This window comes from Manacus vitellinus, unplaced genomic scaffold, assembly GCF_001715985.3.
Source record: "Manacus vitellinus isolate BGI_N305 unplaced genomic scaffold, ASM171598v3 scaffold_1_pilon, whole genome shotgun sequence".
Lineage (NCBI taxonomy): Eukaryota > Metazoa > Chordata > Aves > Passeriformes > Pipridae > Manacus > Manacus vitellinus.
The window spans coordinates 1024106-1037368 of record NW_021939396.1 but is presented as its reverse complement, the minus strand read 5'-3'; the positions used below and the strand labels follow the sequence as shown (position 1 = coordinate 1037368).

At 47.4% G+C, this 13263-nt stretch overlaps 1 non-coding gene across 1 annotated transcript; it reads right to left on the bottom strand.

Moving 5' to 3' along the window:
- Positions 1-9586: 9586 nt before the first annotated feature.
- TRNAF-GAA lies at positions 9587-9659 on the bottom strand. Its single transcript has one exon. It is a non-coding gene; the product is annotated as a tRNA-Phe (tRNA).
- Between the last annotated feature and the right edge of the window lie 3604 nt (positions 9660-13263).

The following is a 13263-nucleotide window of genomic DNA, read 5'->3' as shown; positions in this document are numbered from 1 at the left end:
AAAGAAAGAAAGAAAGAAAGAAAGAAAGAAAGAAAGAAAGAAAGAAAGAAAGAAAGAAGAAATTCAGTCTTCAGGAAGTGCAATTTTTTGTTCTGTGTGGAAAATTCCATACCAAGGTAGGACAATTTGTAATTCAATACCTGAATGACATTGGATGTCACTCTCTCTAATCACCTGAGTTCAAGAAACTGTCCCAATTGTGAATATTCCAAGTGTTCTTGGCAGACAAGACACAATGGATGTAAAACGTGGAGACATCCAAAGTAATTAATTTTATCACTGACCCTTGTAATTTACTCAGCAATTTTCATATTATTTTCGTTTTATCTTTATTTATTTTATCTATATTTTTATTATTATTATCTATATTTATCTATCTATATTCATTTTCATTTTATCTCTACTAATGAAAATCTACATAGAAGGACTTATATAGGTATGACCACTCAACTTAAAAAATTAGGAAAAAAAACTCCAGGATTTGACTATTTTCTCCCTCAAGACAGAATTCTATGGAACACAAACAGTTAATTAGAGAGACACTCCAGCCAGCAGGAAATTCTTCCATATTTTTTAGCTTTCCTCTTGTCACTAGTTTTGTTCTAATCACCCAGAGAAGGAGACATTCACCCTTCACTGGTCAGAGACAAGAGTTTGGCTACCTAAAAAACGCTGAGAGTGCTCGTGGACCGGTTGTTGTGGGTGGGAATTAGCCAAGCTTGGGATAAACAAGCAGCCTGGATTCTTCAGGGTGGTGGAAAGAGCAACATGAAGGTGCCTGTCCCCGTCCCAGTGGGGAATTGAGGAACATTTCTCCTTCCCTGAGTTCACCCCGTTCCTTTGAAGCCGCTGCAAAAGCCCGGATTGACGTCAGCGGAGTCAGGAGATCACCCCTGGATGAGGCAGTTTGGGAACAGGGCATGGAAAAAGCTCTGACAACTCATTTAATGGCTTGAATTGAAGGCAGGACGTCCACACACCCTTACATGTGTGTACCCACAGATAGAGGAAAAACAGCCAACGTGTTTTCCTTGCTGAATAACTCCGTGGGATGTGCCTCCAAAGACGAAATCAAATTATTTTGTTCTGCATTCGGGTCTCAAGCTGAGAAAAAAACCACCTATTTCGATGTAATCTGGCTTTTAAGTCTATTGAAGTGGAAGTTTAAAGTGTGAACTTTCTCTTCCCTCTCTTTCCCGCTGTGAAGGAAACTGCTCCTGACACATCCCGTGGCTTCTGCTGATCAGTGATGAATGATCCTTAAAACATCCACTAATTTCAATTCCTTCAGGTTCTAACCTGTGTCAGGGGGGCCAAGTGATAATGAACATGTATTAAAGGGACTTGAAAAATTAATTATAAGCAAATTTTAAAAGGTTTTTGGCCTTTTGGATGGCACTGTCAACAGGAGCTGCTGTTCATTGCCAGGAATTTGACAAGGCCATGAGGGCAGGGAAGACACCAGGAACTGGTCACACCTTCCACTGTGACATCCTTAACTTGGAATAACCCTGGAAAGACTCAGACACATTCCTGACCTACTGTTGCTTATGGATCAAAGGAGGAACATGGACATTTCTCTATTTGGGTTCTATTTGGGACCTATTTGGGTTCTCCAGTTCAAAAAAGACACTGGGATACTGAGGTGGGTCAGCCAGGATGGTTGGGAGAGCTGGACCATGAGGATTTAGGAGGAGAAGGTGGGAGAAGAAGGTGTGTTCAGATTCAAGGTGAGGGAAGATCTTATTACTTCATGAAACTCCTTAAGGGGAGGATGTAGAGAAGATGGATCTCAACTCTTGGGAATATAAAAATTTGACTGGAAAAGCCATTGGCCCTGCTTGGAACAGAGTTTTGGATGAGATTCCTCAAAAGGTGATTTCCAACCTAAACTATTCTATTTTATGTAGAGGTTCCATCTGAACAAGCCACCAAAGGCTTCCTCTGGAGCCAGTGAATGTTGAATTTTGGATATAAAATCCACTGGATGCACTGAAGATTCCTCCATTTTGGGGGACTCTAGAAGTTTAACTTAAACAGAAGAAGAAAGGCTACGCACTAGACACAAATGTTATAGAAAAAAAAAAGTCCTCTATTTTTGTTTCCTCACTCTTCCTACTTTCTCTCTGCTATCCTTCACTTTTCCAGGGATCTCTCAGCAACTCTGTCTCCTTATTCTGTCCCACACTCCTTTAAACTTTAAAGACTTTAAGGAGAACCATTTAAAGTCCTCCTGTCCCTGTGTTAACATATGTTTTGGTTTTGAGTGTCCCAGGACATGCTCTTACAAATCACTTTGTGCTGCTGCTGCTGTCTCCTGGAATGATTCCACTGCAGCAAGAGCTGGAACAGCTCATGTAAAAACATTTATTATCCATTTCCTCCTGTCACTCTGCTGCTGACATGACTCTTTCTCCATCCATATGGATGGAGAAACAATGTTCTCTCTGAGGGCACAGAAGGGAATAAAAGTTCTGCTCTGAAACTCCGTCCAGGATGAGAATGTGAGGAGGAAGAAATGCCTTAAAATCTGTTTTTATCTGCCTAAACTTAGACAGAACTGGGGTGTTCTCCCAACTAGTGCCATGAAGCCACAGCAGAGGAAAGCTCTCACTGCTAACCTCATTTTCCTGCTTTTGAATATCCTGACATTTTTCTTTAGCCTTACAACATAAAAAAGTGGGATTAATCTCCTCTTCCTGCTAAGAAACCGAGGCCCAAGTGAAGAGTGGGATGCATCTGCACAGCTCTGGGTGTCTGGGCCTTAGTTGTTTGCATCTGGTTAATTATCTTCATTCTCATTATGGTTAAAGACAATCAAATTAACAAACTGAACGGAGTTTAGGGTGGGAATGTCCCTGTCTAGTTTAGGATGAGATAAATTATAGAATCACAGAATGGTTTGAGTTGGAAGGGACCTTCAAGGTCATCTAGTTCTCCACATTCTAGTGTGTGTGACCTTGGCACCAGTATTTATTGAAACTTAGTCAACCCATCTAATACATCTACATATTGCCGGTCAACAGGACAGAGAACCAAGAGGAAATCCAGCCCCTCCATCAGACATGCAGGACCCCTTGAGACACCTCAAACAGCTCCAGAAAACAATGATCAGGCCAATTAACTGACTCAACAACTTCTGCAAAGAGGAAAAAGGGTCCTGGAGGAGCAGCTCAATTCGTAGAATCAAAAAGGTTGGAAAAGGTCTCTGAGATGATCAAGTCCAACTGTCACCACCATCTTGTTCACCACTAAATCCTCAAGTGCCACATCCACGTGGCTTTTAAACACTTCCAGAGATGGTGAATCCACCCCTTCCCTGGGCAGCCTCTTCCCATGTTTGACAATGGATGTTAAATCTCTCAGGTTTTAGTACCCTGGATAACTTTCCCAAGGTAACTCCACTGCCTAAAGACACTGAAGCCACATCTTGCAGCACTGAGTGTAATGTTCTACTCGGTGTCCTCTGTGGTACTTGATGGGTCCCTGGAAAAAAGAGGAAAACAGCTGGAAAAGGAATTGCTCATCCCTTAGTCACTCATTACTGAGGAAGACCTCAAAAAGGAGAAGAGGAGGCTCAGGAGAGACCTTCTTGCTCTCTACAACTCCCTGAAAGGAGGTTGTGGTGAGGTGAGGGTTGGTCTCTTCTCCCAGGTAAGAAGCGACGGGACAAGGGGAAATGGCCCCATGCTGCACCAGAGGATGTTCAGGTTGGATAGGAGGGAAAATTTCGTCACTGAAACAGTGGTTAAGCACTGGAACAGGTTGCCCAGGGAAGTGATGGAGTCACCATCCCTGGAAGTGCTCAAAAAATGAGGAGATGTGGCACTGGGGGATATGGTTTAGTGGGACTGGTGGTGTTCGGTCAAAGGTTGGACTTGATGATCTTGGAGGTCTTTTCCAACCTTAACGATTCCATGAAAACAGAGCTCTTCCAGAGCCTCCAGCTCCCTGGCAGGCTGTCACTCAGTGTGTGGCTGTCTGGGCTGTGAGCACAAGGCACTTGGAAAATCTGTTTATTTGGATTATTTATTAAGCAAATGATTTCTGCGCTCGGCATCTGGAAACACCCCATAAATATAACACAGCAGAGGCTTAAATTTCATTGCTGTTCACAGACAGCCACATGAATGGCCTCCAGCCCTCCCCTCCCTGCCACAACAAACCTCTGGAAATAACATCCAGGGTTTGCTGTCAGTGCCATGAGACAGATGCACTGAGGATCCTCCTGCCATCTTCTGGAGGAGGATTGGCAGGAGTCAGTGGCACCAAACACTCAGGAAAAACTTTCTAATGAGGAGAATGGAGCACAGGAAGAGCTCTTTAAATTGGGGATTGAGCTGATGACCTCTAAGGACACCTTCCATCTGGCTTGGCCTGTCTCTCAAATGGTTTGGTCAAGGTGCTGAGAGGGAACTTTTCAGATGGGACTGTTTTCCCAAGGAACTGAAATCTCTTATGACCTACAGCACAAAAATCCACACATTGGATCAGGCTGGGTTCCAGGCCCAGCCTAATGTCCAGACTCATCCACTCCACACCAGCATCACTGAAGGATTTAATAACCAGAGCCCAGGAACTCTGCAAGAAAGGGAGAGCTTGAATATTTTTGTGCTTCAAAATGAGCCCAAACTCATTTATAAGATCTGGATCATCCAAGGGGAGCAGACTCAGCCCAGTTCATCCCAAGAAACGCTTTGTAAGAAGAGTTCAACTGATGTTCCCAAAGCCTAGAAGTCAATCTTTTGCTCTATTATACTTTTGGAGTGACCCATTTCATGCTTGGTTGGTTGGGTTTTGTGCCTGGGACAGGATTAGGGCACTTCAATCATAAAATCATAGAATGGTTTGGGTTTGAAGGGATCTTTAAGATCATCTCATTCCAACCCCCCTGACATGGGCAGGGACACCTCCCACTAGCTCAGGTTGCTCCAAGCCCCATCCAACCCGGCCTTGGGCACTTCCAAGGATGGGGCATCCACAGCTTCTCTGGGCAACCTGTGCCAGGGCCTCCTGGCTTTATTAAGACTGATAATCTAGGAAAAAGGAGAATAGTTTCAAACTGACAGTAGGTTTAGTTAGATATTAGGGACAAAGTCCTTCCTGTGAGGGTGGGGAGGCCCTGGCACAGGTTGCCCAGAGAAGCTGTGGCTGCCCCATCCCTGGAAGTGCTCAAGGCCGGGTTGGACGGGGCTTGGAGCAACCTGGGCTAGTGGAAGGTGTCCCTGCCCATGGCAGGGGGTTGAAACTAAGTGATCTTTAAGGTCCCTTCCAACCCAAACCATTCTGTGATTCCATGATTCTATGACTCTGGTTCTATGTTTCTATGGTTCTACGCTTCTATGACACTTGCTCTGTCCTTCTCACACTCACACCTCCTCCTAAACTGGAATTGCTGCTCTGTGGCTCATCCCCATCCCAGTGCCCCTCCTCTCCTTCCAGCCAGACCCCCAGGGAGGCACCGCTCACTCCCGAGCTCGTTACTCAGGTACAGCTCAATGGGCTCAATAATTAAGGGCCCCCTGAGGAGCCGGGGCTGCAGACACACCAAGCTCCCAGTCAGTGCGGGAGTACCAGGGCTTGAAGGGAAAGGACTTGTAATTAATGTCCTCTAAAACATGCAAACGAGATTTCCTTGCCCTCAGACCAAATTAGTCTAACAGAAAGGGAAGAAGAATGGGAAACAATGTTTAAATTAAAGAACAGAGGGAGGACGGTGCTTTTATTCCACGGTAATTTAGATTACAAATCCACTCTCCCCTGGATCAGTTCTGTCTGCTCAGTTGCCTAATTTGTGCTTGGCTCAAAGGAGAAAGTTATTTTCTTTAATTTTTTTTTTTTCCTTTTCTTCCACGACTCAGAAATCCTGGAACGGAAACAGCTCTGGGAAGGCACAGCCAGGAAAGCAAAGCAAGGCAACACAGCAGCAATCAGTGAGGTGATCTCTGAAAGCAAACAGGAGCTCCTGGGATTCTTTCAATTAGGTGGTTCGAGGAAAATCTTTGGGCAGAGGCAACAAAAGTTGTCTTTTGCAAGTTGAATAAATTCACTCTGCTTCTCACAGGAGAGTGGAGAATGGGGTGAGTAATTCTCTGAGCAGGAAAGAGGTGAATGTGTCTTAGAGCCACTGGAAAGGGAGAGGGGATATTTAGACATAGAGGGATAAAACAAAGCAGGAAAGAAAGCCCAGGATGTGATGAACACACAGTGGGATCCTTGAAGCAACTGGATCTCTCTTGCTTCATCTCGTTACCTCATCACTGGTTTCATCCTTCAGAATGAAGACTTCAGAAACCTCCCTGGCAGCATCAGGGTTAATCTCTCCCCTCACACTCAACTGCAAAACACTGGAGGGCCACAGACCTGCAAATCCCTCTTGAATTCCAGTGTTTTCTTTTCCATCTATTGAGTTCTGCAAATATCTCAGTGAAAGACAGTGGGGCCCTGTGCTAAAACTTGCAGAGAACCCAAGAACAGGTAGATCTGGATGCTCTGGTCCATTGAGATGGGTTTCATCTGGCCAGATGTTGACATGTTCCTCCAAATGAATGGAAAGAGGTAGGTTATTTTTAAAGGAATTGAGGGAATTTGGTCTTTTTAGTAAACAAGGCACCCCATGCTAAGGATAGTGTCTAGACTAGGGAAGATGAATCTAAAATGGCTCCCAAACTCTGAGTGGGCAGGTGATTTTAGTTGTTTTCAGGCTGTCTCTGATGCCCAAGTCAGGAATCTGGAAACAGAATCATTAAGCTTGGAAAAGACCTCCAAGATCATCAGGTCCAACTGTTGACCCAGCACTGCCAAGTCCTCCGTGAAACAATGTCTTTAAGTGTCACATCTACACATCTTTTAAATGTCTCCAGGGATGGTGACCCCACCACTGCCCTCAGAATCCTGTGCCAGGGCTGGACCAGCCTTTCAGTGAAGAAATTGTTCCTAATATCCAGCCTAAACCTCTCCTGATGGAACTTGAGGACGTTTCCCCTCATCCTGTCACTTGTTACCAGGGAGAGGAGACCAACTCCCACCTGGCTCCAACTTCCCATCAGGGAATTGTAGAGAGCAAGAAGGTCCCCCCTGAGCTTTCTCTTGTCCAGGTTGAGCCCTCCCAGCTCCCTCAGCTGCTCCTGGTGCTCCAGCCCCTTCCCCAGCTCCATTCTCATCTCTGGACACTCTCCAGCTCCTCAATGTCTTTCTTGTCCTGAGGAGTTCACATCTCACACTTCGGTGACGTGTTCCACTGTCACACTTTCCCTGTTAGATAACTCCTGGTTTCCTCATAAAATAGATCCACAGGTTTCTCTGAGGAAATTTTCTCCTTTTTCTGGCACTTCTGGGTGATGTCCCTGCTAAGAGAGCTCAGGTTTCCTCTCTCCAGGAGGCAGGAGAAACTGCTGAAGAAGAGGGCCAGGGTTGAATATAACTGACTTTATGGGGCTGACCTGATGTACGATCTTTCTCAAATCACTTGTTCTCTCCATAATGTTGTTTTCCTTCCCTGTCTCCCCCCAGAGTTTCTGCTGGGATTGTAACTCTTTCAAAGGAGGAAATCAGCTCAAAGGAGGAAATCAGCTTCTTTTTTTTTGTCTTTTTTTATTTCCTTATTTAATTCCACCTCTCTCCTTCTCTGGGGCCAGTTCACTCGCTGCATTCCAAGGGATTCCTCTCGGCACAAGTTTCTGCCTTGCCCACTAGATGTCATGAAATGCTGAGCTCTCAGAGCAGTGGGAGAAGGGGGACTTTGGGGCTGTTTTGTAGCAAATTGCTGGAGTTCCTCCCTGGCCATCTGCTTTCTGGAGGGAGCCCACTCAGTTGGGAGCTGTGAGCAAAAGCATCAGCTGCTGCCAGCACCGTTCCTATTTTCAGCTCCGAGGAATCACGACTGTCAGCAGCTCCGCCAGGAACAGCAGCACTTGGCATTTGCTGTGGGCTGGTGAGTAAAGGAGAAAACCCAGGGAGAGATGGGTTTGGCTTCAGCTGACCCACCATTAGACATGGGCAGCTCTGCAGCTCTTCCAAGTCTTCGTATCCGCTGCAGGAATGACTTTGCTCCCCTCGTTTCCAAGCTGCTTGGAGGAGCAGGTGGGCTGGGAGAAGTTGTGCTTGGGATTGGTGAAGGTACCTTCCTGGAAAGGCACTTGGAGAGGAAAAATACGAAGTTTGCAGGCTGGAGAGATGACTCATCTAGAGATGCAGACTTTGCATACAAAGGGCTTCAGACTCTAAGCGTTCCTTAATTGGTTTTGGATGCTTTCCTCAGTTTTCAGAACTGACCTTTGATTTTTCTTTCGTTCTTCACGTGATTAATTACCATTTCTCCACTTGCCTCTCTTCTATTTTAAGGCGCTGTCTTCCCTTTGGACTGGCCTTCCTCCAGCAGGGTTCAAGTGTGTGTAGGATACTTTGCATTAGTTGCTTGACTTCAGATAAAAATATGTTTAGTGGAGCTGTCTGCTTATTTTCAAATATTGCTGGCATTTCTCTCCTTGCAAAAGAAAGGTGAGGGAGAGAATTTCACCCCTTTGACTTTCAGCTGAGGGCTTTCCAAGACTGAGTTATTCAAGTTGCCTGCACGAGGTCAGTTTGTTGGGAAGATCCTCTCTCTTCCAAAGGACTCACAGATCCACCTGAAGTTCCATGTGAAGATGCCATGTGAGTTGAGGAGTGAGCACATTTTCCCCGGGAATCATGTTCACAGCTCAGCAAATGTATGATTTTTCTGAGCCAACATCTTGTCAGACCCAAGTAAGACTTTCCACATTTCCAGCACTGCAAGAAAAACTTTCAGGATGTTTTGTAAAGTTTTTTTTTTTCATGTCAAGCTCTCCCTGTTGATGTTCTGGCCTAGTTTGTAAGTTGGCTCAAGCCAGACGATTCCCAGGAAGTGACAGGGATGTGAGTCCCTGGTTTGAGGGGGAAAGGGAGGGTGAAAGTTTGTCCATATGGACAAAATCTCTGTAAGACACTTGGATTCAGGACTGAGAACAAAGGCCAGCTCATTTTCTTTGGTCTTCTAGCCCTTGGCCTGCAGTTGTAGAGATTCAGCAGCAGAGGAGAACAACAGAAAAGGGGAACAAGGATGATGGAGGGACTGGAGCATCTCTCTTGGGAGGAAAGGCTGAGAGAGTTGGACATGTTCAGTTCCAAAAAAGAGTTGCTGAGAGGGGACCTCATCCCTGTCTGTCCATGTCTGCAGGGAGGGGGCAGAGGATGGACCAGGCTCTGCTCAGGGGAGAGGTCCAGCAATGGCACAAGAGGAACAGGCACAAACTGATGCCCAGGAAGTTCCACTTGGACATGAGGAAGAACTACTTTGCTATGCAGTGCCACAGCACTGGAACAGGTTTCCCAGAGAGGATGTGGAGCCTCCCTCACTGGGGATGTTCCAGAACCATCTGGACACAATCCTTTGCCTTGTGCTCTGTTTGAGCAGGGAGGTTGGACCGGATGACTTGCTGTGGTCCCTTCCAACCTTTCCCATTCTGTGATCACCTTCCTGGCCTTTTGATGGACTCTCTCCCACCTGTCCCTGTGTCTGTTGTACTGGAATCCCAGCCCTGGGCACACAAAAAGGGCAGGAAAACCCTGCTGAAGCCCGGGATTGAACCAGGGACCTTTAGATCTTCAGTCTAACGCTCTCCCAGCTGAGCTACTTCAGCCCTGTTGGGGCTGCAATTGTCACAAAACCTGTTGAAATATGATGGTCTTTCAGCCTTTTTGGGCAGCCTTTAGTTGATTTTGGCTTGGGAAACAAAGAAGTTGTTTGAGGGAACAGGATGGAGACAGACTGGGCTCAAAGCAAGGGCCCAAGGTGCCAACACAGCCTCCCTGTCAGCGTATGAACACGTGTTCTGGGGCACACAGTGGCTGTTGGCAGAAGAAAAGAGAAGTCATTGCAAAGCTCCAGTGCTTGACAGGGATGCAAAACCTCCAGCAAATCTGTGAAAGGTCAAAAAAAGTCTGATTTTCATGAAGAAACACCTGAAATCCCTGTTTCCCCAGCTGGGAATAGCCTGGGTGCCCTCTACAGACAGATCCTGCCATCCCTTGCCCACAGAAGCTGTGGCAGCCCCATCCCTGGAAGTGTTCAAGGCCAGGCTGGATGTGGCTTGGAGCAACCTGGGATAATGAGTGGCATCCCTGCCCATGGCAAGGCATTGGAACTGAATGATTTTTAAGGTCCCTTCTAACTCAAACCATTCCATGATCCCTGCAGAGTGACAAAACCCCGGGAAGCAGGAGCCGCTCTGCAGGACCTCAGTGGCTGTGAGGATTTCGGGGGAGCATCTGCAGGTAGCGTGGGTTTGCCCCAAAATCGTCAGCGGGCTGTGCATTCCACCCCCCCACCCCCCCCAACCCCCGGTATTCCTGCACTCCCTGCTGTCATTGCCGTCCTTCCCGAGCCGAATTCCTCTGGTTTTATCTGCTTTGGAGCCGGGAGAGGGCAGCAGTGCTCATGGACAGACAAAGCGGTCCCACTACTGTCCCCGCTCCTTCGCTGTCTGAGAGTCTGGAAGCGACATCCCGGCACCCTGGGGATGTTGGGATGGGCAGCAGTGCAGACGGGGGCCTCTGGCACTTCCCGCTCGGCTAAAGCCGTGTACAAACCCTTTTCATTCCAAAGGAAAACTCCTCTGCATCTTGGTTTGCACAGGGCTGGGATTTAAGGACTCCTTCCTTGATTCCAGGCTGTGACCAATCAGCCTGTCCCTTGTCTTCTCAGACTCTGGAGATCTGTGCCTGGAGCAAGTGCCTTTGGCTTAATTACACCTCTTGATGAGCACTTAAACCCCCTACGTCTAAGCTAATTAAATAAATAAACCTCCTGCTCCCCCTGCCCCCAAATAATGAGTGAAAAATTAAGGGAGTCTTCTGAAATAAAGTCTTTCCCTTAATGAGCATTGACTAATTAGAGTCACATATTTCTGCCAAGCAGTGGGAGCATGAATTGAATGTGGGCATGTCAGAAAGTTTTCATCTTGATATAACAAAGAATTTTTTCAATCAGTGGAACAACCTCCACAGGGAGGTGGTGGAGTCCTCATCATTGGAAATTTCCAAAATGCAGTGAGATGGGGTGTTAGACAGTCTTATTTAGGAGCCACAGCTCATAAGCGGTCCTTGGGCTGGTCATCACCAAATTCATGGGCCTGTCATCTGTGATCCTGTGGAATTGCCTTCCTTTGGCTCCTTCACCATTGGATTCCACTTGAAGCAACTTGGTTGGAGACACTTCCCTGGTAGAAGTAGGATATTTTTGATCACTCTGATAATTTGAGGGCCAGCACACTCCTGGAAACATGGAATCATAGAATATCCTGAGTTGGAAGGGACCCACAAGGATCATCAATCCGGCTCTTGTTCCTGCACAGGAGCATCCCCAAGAATCCCACCATGTGCCTGAAAGCGTTGTCCAAACACTCCTGGAGCTCTGGCAGCCTTGGTGCTGTGCCCACTGCCCTGGGGAGCCTGTTCAGTGCCCAACCACCCTCTGGATGAAGAACATTTTTCTGATATCCAACCTAACCCTCCCCTGGCACAGCTCCAGCCATTCCCTCAGCTCCTGTCACTGCCCACCACGGAGAAGAGATCAGTGCTGCCCCTCTGCTTTCCCCCCTGCGTCATAACCTGTGTTATCTCAGTGTAAATTTTGGAGTGCTACAAAAATACAGTTTAATAGCTCCAACTCCTAAATGGTAGTTTTTTTCTTGGACCTTCCCAAGCTACTGGGGGGTAACAGTGTGACACCCTCAGACCTGCAAAGCCCCAGTAATCAAAGGTGAGGTTATCACATTGGACATGAGAGCTCTGGCCTTTCTCCCACTTAAAGATGCCACTTGCTGGGCATGAGATCAGTATTTAAAGCATATTCCAGTATTTGTACTGATTAGGATGGTACAGAGGTCCCTGGGAATGTCCCCTGAGTGAGTGACCTTTTGTGAAGGAGTCTGGCCTTGGATTGTGGCTCTGTCCTTGTTCTTAGTAGGTGGTGGCTGCCCTGACCCTCCAAAATGTCCCTCTGAGTTCATGATTCATCTGCCAGGATGAGCCACAGAGACTTCCCTGCCCCCTCTCCTCCCTCCAGCCAGGATGAGCCACGGTGGCATTTGTTTTAATATTCCAGCAAGAGAGATCCACAGGCACAAAACCTGGGCTGTGGAGCTGTGCCAACCCAAAGGCAGGCAAGGTGAGAGGGAAATGCCAAATGCCTCATTGATTCCAAAACTGCCACACGATCCTGCCTGGGAGGATGTGAAGCTGTTAGAAATAAAAGAAAAAAAAGTGCTTTAAAAGGACATAGTGTTGATGGGAAGTTGGCAGGTTGCTTTGGGCAGGCTGTTTATTCTCATACAAAGCATTCCAAATGCAGACTGTTTACCCAATGGAAACCCCTTGGCTTTGTGTTTCCCTCACACAGCTCATTCCTCACCAGCTGGAGCTCTGCAAAACACCTTTCCTTAGTCACCGGTGTCCACCCACAGCCAGATGCCACCAGTTCCCAAAGAGCTCGAGGAACCTGAACACCTTTTAAGTCAACACTGAGGGCCTCTGGCTTCCCTCCTGCCCTTTTTCAGAGAATCCCAGAATCCCAGAATCAACAAGGTTGGAAAAGACCCCTGAGATCATCGAGTCCAACCTGTGCCCCAACCCCACCTTGGCACCCAGCCCATGGCACTGATGCCACATCCAGGCTCTGCTGCAACACCTCCAGGGACAGGGACTCCACCCCCTCCCTGGGCAGCCCATTCCAAGGGCTGATCCCTCTCTCTGCAAAGAACTTCTTCCCCATGTCCAACCTAACCCTCCCCTGGCACAGCTCAGAGCTGTACCCTTGTGTCCTACTGCTGGTTCCTGGGAGCAGAGCCCGACTCCCCCCCCAGCTCTCCCCTCCTGCCAGGGAGTTGGAAGAGAATGAGAGGGTCTCCCTTGAGCATCCTCCTCTCCAGACTGAGCCCCCCCCAGCTCCCTCATCCTCTCCTCATAGGGCTTTTCCTTCATATCTCTCTTTAAATTAATCAAAGCCAGGAGGCACGTTGGGTTGGTGGTGGGTTGATACTCAATTCCCTGCTGTTTGATTCCCTTCTCTGCCCCTGCTGTCTCCCATGACAAAGGTCATGTCCTTAAGGCCACATCCCTGTGATGGGCAGGGATAACACAGTGCTTTGCGTCCCCTAAAACCTGTGGAGGTTCACAGGAGGAACTGGGGATTTGTAGTGCCAAGCCTGAGCAAATCTCCTCTGTCTCCCAACATGGGCCATTAGC